Source organism: Copadichromis virginalis, linkage group LG12 (genome assembly GCF_057382275.1).
Source record: "Copadichromis virginalis isolate Kocher_CV1m ecotype Utaka linkage group LG12, C_Virginalis_male_GT1.1, whole genome shotgun sequence".
Taxonomy (NCBI): domain Eukaryota; kingdom Metazoa; phylum Chordata; class Actinopteri; order Cichliformes; family Cichlidae; genus Copadichromis; species Copadichromis virginalis.
In genome coordinates this window covers 195,700-201,436 of record NC_140629.1, presented here as the reverse complement: position 1 = coordinate 201,436, position 5,737 = coordinate 195,700, and the positions used below count along the sequence as shown (strand labels likewise).

General features: G+C 40.8%; 1 long non-coding RNA gene across 1 annotated transcript; it reads left to right on the top strand.

Annotated features, from left to right (window-relative positions):
* Positions 1 to 1,325: 1,325 nt before the first annotated feature.
* Positions 1,326 to 3,699, top strand: LOC146696138 (uncharacterized). Its single transcript, XR_014923074.1, has 3 exons — positions 1,326 to 1,643; positions 1,726 to 2,269; positions 3,242 to 3,699. It is a non-coding gene; the product is annotated as an uncharacterized LOC146696138 (long non-coding RNA).
* The last annotated feature ends 2,038 nt before the right edge of the window (positions 3,700 to 5,737 follow it).

Genomic DNA, 5,737 nt, shown 5'->3' with positions numbered 1-5,737 from the left:
GCCAATTCTGTTTACATTATACACGCTTCCCTTAGGCAGTATAATCAAAAGGCATATCATATATTTTCACTGCTATGCAGATGACACACAATTTTATGAATCCATGAAGCCAGATAACACACAGCAATTGTTTAAACTGCAGGAATGTCTTAAAGACATAAATACCTGGAAGACCTCTAACTTTCTGCTTCTAAATGCAAATAAAACTGAGGTTATTGTACTTGGCCCAGAAAATCTTAGAAATATGGTATCTAACCAGATTCTTACTCTGGATGGCATTACCTTGGCCTCCAGTAACACTGTGAGGAACCTTGGAGTCATTTTTGACCAGGAAATGCCCTTCAATATTTCTCCTATATTGGCTTCCTTCATTGGCTCCCTGTTAAATCCAGAATTGGATTCAAAATCCTGCTCCTCACATACAAGGTCTTAAACAATCAGACCCCATCTTATTTCAATAACCTTATAGTACCATATCACCCCATTAGAGCACTTCCTTCTTGCACTGCAGGCTTACTTGTTGTTCCTAAAGTATTTAAAAGTAGAATGGGAGGCAGAGCCTTCAGTTTTCAGGTCCCTCTTCTGTGGAACCAGCTTGGTCAGGTGACCCTGAATCCTTGATTAGTTATGCTGCAGAGCAATACTGGAATAGCACATGGAAAAAGACACAACACATAACAACAATGTCCAGTGGCTAGTGGAGATAAGAGCACATTACAGCGACCTCCCTGAACTAGCTCCAGTGACCATGACAGTGACAGACATCCAAGAAAGAGCCTCGAGCATGAAGTGTTAGACAGCACCAGGCCCTGGTATGATTTCTGCCCAGTGGCTAAAGAAGCTAACTGCACTCCATGAGCACCTGGCTGCACAAATAAACCTGCTGCTGTTGGATGACACACAAGGGCAGACAGGCCTGATCCCCAATCCGATTGTTCAGTCTGACGTTACTAGCCGTGTCTGGGTTTAAACTCCGCTGCAGGTCCATATATCAAACGATCACTATGGCATTACTGAGAGTTGAAAAACTGTCTAAAGTCTTTCATCTTTAATAAAATGATCAGCGTTCTGCTCTACCAGGTGTAACAATTGAGTTTAACATCCAGGCATCCATGAAAACGGAATTTATGACATTTAACGGAGTTAGAAGTTAGCAGGGAGTTAGCTCGCTAGCTTCTATCTAAATACAATATAGCATGTCCTGACTGCGGGGTTTTGGAAACAAATTAAAACGTACAGCTCTGCTATCACTTCCTGTCGTGGTCTGGGTGGTTTTCCACAGCATCGGCTCCTCCCTACTGGGTGGAGTCTTTGTTGTTCCTCACCTGATGGCAATCGTACCAGCAGTATTTATGACCGGCGCACTCAACTGGTCTTCGCCAGATTATCTGCCAACTTTAGTCAGTTCTCGGCCTCATATCCGTTCCTTGGTGACTCATCGTGTGTATTAACCGTATCTCTGTTTTTCTCGTCAGCCTGTGAAACCCACCTACCAAGTTCTCCTGGATACCAGTTTGCTGCCGCCGGTAATCCCTCTCCGTTTTGGAACTGCCATTCTCTCCTGCCTGCCTCCCTGCATTGCATACAGCACCCACCTGGACCTCTCCTGCCTCCCCCCTCCACGCAACCCCACCTGCAAGCTTGTAAGACAGCTCTGTGTACTATCCTTAGATTCACTCACAACCCTCTGTGGGATTCCCCTGACTGCTCTCTCCTCTGTTTCAGTGCCCTGGCCCGCCACAGTTTCCCCTGCCCAGTACCTGCACCCAGTTATCCCTGCCATCTAGTTATCATCACAGTATTTTCTCTCGCCTCAGACATCTAGTTTATGTTCATTGATTCTAGTCTGCACTTTCTGTTAGCCTCTGAGCATTGTAAAATAAAATCTCTTTTCGTTACACCTCACCCCTGGCCTCCGGTTTTGAATCTGCACTTGAGTCCATCCCATTTCCACGGGCCACTGTGCCATGACAGTGGCCAGATTATACTGGATTACACTTCCAGCATAAATGAAGACAGAAAACTAAACAGCAGTGACGTTTGTAGGATTACTGAAGTTGGGCTAGCTGGTATATAATGATGTGCTACGTGACCGCTAGCGACACAGCTATGTTAGCATAATATAAACAAGCTAACTTTTTTTCCACTCGATAAAAGTTAACATGAGTGTTCTCGGTGGTCAGGAACAAATGTAATCGCATGGCAGGATGCTGTAAAAGGACCAAACTTCAGCCAGGAGAACAACTGAGATAATCCATCCACATATGAGGTTAGTCATTCATATACTGCTGCATGGGATGGGCTGTAGTTACATCCTAAGGTTTTAAAAACTGAGCTTAAATGAATGATTAGTGGTAATAAAAGCCGAGGGAGGTCAACAGTGATCACTGATTGTTTTAGGAGCTTTTTGAGATCAAATAGAAGAAAATACATAACGTTAAACATGTTAACAACACAAAAGCCATATTAAACGCAGACTACTTTAGACCCGGAAGTAGGATTCGTCGCGTCATCACTGAACAACCGGATAATCTCCAGAAGGAATTGGTCCCATCCAGCATCCAGGCAATAACTTGCCTCAGTACAGCTGGAAGCTACTATTAAGTATCATTGCAGTTAAGATGCACACATGAAAACATTACTGTTGGCCACATGTCAACAGAGTTATGTGACATTAGTGATGTTTGTACTTTCAACGTTCACTTTGTTTTAAAGCCTTTACTTTAAAATATACGCCGCTCAATAGTTGATCTTAATCTTACAGAGAATGTGACATTTTATGGATAATTAAAGTCAGTCATATATCCACAAACAAAACAAGCTGAAAGTCAGTGATGCTGCTCGGTTTGCAGTCCTGAATATCACAGCACAAGCAGGATTCACTGCACTGTTAATGTTAGCTATGTTATATTGCTGCCTCTGTTCGCTGGTGTCGAGCCAAAGGGACTTTAACGTGTGTTTGAACGAGCTGACGGTTCACTCGTTAAGCTGAAAGAAAGATGCTTTAATCACAGCAGTCACACATGTGTCCACTGTACCATCTGGAACTCTTCTTGTTTAGCACTCGTAATAACACAAACACTAAATCCTCCTTCTCTTGTGCTGTTTTGTAGCAGTGTGTACACCTGAGACTGCCACCTGTCTGTCTGTCCTGCACTCTCTCTCTGTTTCTTTCTCTCTGATCGTGGAATTTAAGTATGAACATGTATTTATAAGTTACACTTGTGTTTGAATCCTGCAGCTTATCACACATTTGATTTCCATGTGTGACAACTGCAAGTGTCCAGAGTGAGGACAGACTGAGGGACCCACTGCTGCACATCATCTGTGAGGCTTTGCATCCCTGATGATCCACCAGGACAAACTCAGCAGTGTGTGAGGAAGAGGAGGAGGAAGAGCCAGCAGCAGCTGACAGATGGAGAGAATAGACAGACTGTTCCCTGTTTGTGAAGGACTGCTAGAAAAGTTTAAAATCACTAATTGTCTGTCCTGAATCAGTCTTATTAGGTAATGTTCAAATAATGTTATCATCCCAGTGTTTTCAGTGTGGGAGAAAGTACTCAGGGCCTTCAAGTTACACACTATGAAAGGCAGAAACAAGTTTGATATTCAGAAACCTAAAGTGTTTATCATAAATGTCCATGTTTGTTTCAGTTCTATGAAGCTTTGAGTATTTTGGATTAGTAGTACTGCTGTGTTTGTTGCATCATATTGCTGTAATTGATAAATATGCTTTATATATCCTGAGGTAAGTTGATCTATAGTGTTACATCATATTCTATAAGGATGTTATGTGTTTGTTTACTTTCTGCTCAGTTTGACCCATTTAGCAGAAGTCAGCCTGTTTAAGGCTCTGATATCTATTCTGTATGACTTACAGCAGTTATGACATGGTATGATTTTCTCACCCAATAAAGGAATATTTAATATATCAGTCTACTCTTCATTCTATCAGAAACGGTTATCACAGCTCATAAATTTGCTTTTTACACATATATAAGCATTGAGCCAAATTTAGTAATGCCAACATATTAAAAGAACAATATTTGCCTCTTATAATACATCTATAGATACACTGTCAAAGATACTTGTCTTTGAGTGAAGATTTAAGGTAATAGGACATATAAATAAATGCAACTTGAATCTTTACTGAAGCTCAGTATTTGACAAGGAGTTCAAACTCACTGCTGTAATAACTAATCATGATTAATATAATAACTATAATATTGGCCATATTATATTTACATTATCACAGTGAGACTTTAAACTCATGAACAACATGAGCTAATTGTTATTTACTAGCTAATCTTAAATGACTGCTCAGTACAGAAATGAAGCCCAACAATCATGTTTTACAGTCCTGTGGTCTCAGCCTCAGATACTTATTAAATCACACAGAGGTCATATAGAAACGAATGTACAAAATATGTTCTCCTTCATTTCTGTCAAACAAAGCTGTATGAAACATTTCCAGCTTTTAGTGTCATGGTTGCTAGGCAACCTGGGCAGCGCGACAGAGGCTTTAACAAGCCTACAAGCCTCTCACTTGAGGACCGTTAAGGCTGCGTACTTTAAGGCTGCAGAACCTGAATTTGGATACAGCCAGAGTAAGGCAATAGCTGAGGAGTCAGCAAATTAGGAAGAACTAGACCCAGGTAATCAACATCTATGCCCTGCCCGCGATCAGATACCCTTTTGAGAGAATAAGCTGGCCAAAAAATGAGACAGAAGCCAGTGACATCCAAACAAGAAATTTATCTACCATGCATCAAAGGGTTTCAATCCAAATCCAGCACCCTGAGACTTTACACTAAGGAGAAGGAAGTAGGCCGAGGACTAGTGAGTGTCAAAAACATTGTCCAAGATGAAACAACAGGGATCATATGTTGCATATATATATATTAGAGATGGCATGATACCACTTTTTTATGTCCGATACCAATATCATAAATTTGGATATCTCAGATGTCCGATACCAATATGAATCCGATATAGTGTGTTTTAATCAATAAAACTGTTTTTTTAATATCTTGCTGCATTTTGTATAAGTTCATACTCAAGTTTAAATAAACAACAACACTAAAGCTATTCTGTTATACTTGTATGTAAAAAATTCACTGCACCCAAAATATTTCATAGCAATACTGATCAATCTAATATACTCGATCCTTCCTATTCTGGTATTTTAAAGAGTATTAAGCAACCTAACTAATAGACTTGCAAACTCCCAGCAAAAAAAAAATAGGGAACCACCCCCCACCCTCCACCTCATGATGCTTAATCGACGTAATCAACTTTAATTTGATGCAGTGTGGGGGAAAAAATGCACAGAAATAAATTATTTTTCAAGAATAATTAAATAGATTCAACATCTTTCTTCAACAGAACTGCAGACTGCAGAGATGGTACCTTCCCAAAGGAAAAAGTAGTATAGCTTACTAGGGCAGCGGTCCCCAACCCCCAGGCCTCGGACAGGTACCGGTCCGTGAGTCGTTTGGTACCGGGCCGCGAGAGTTGAGGTTCAGGTGTGAAATGTATAGTTTTCAGGGTTTTTATTGGTTTTCAGCGTTATTTTGTTATAGTTTTTATCGTTTACTCGGTCTTCCTGGGTCTTTTCACGTGTGTTATGAATAAATTGTCTTTTTTTCGGTACCGGTACTAGTTTTATTTTGTTGTATTTATCCGCGACACCTTAAAGGCCGGTCCGTGAAAATATTGTCGGGCATAAACCGGTCGG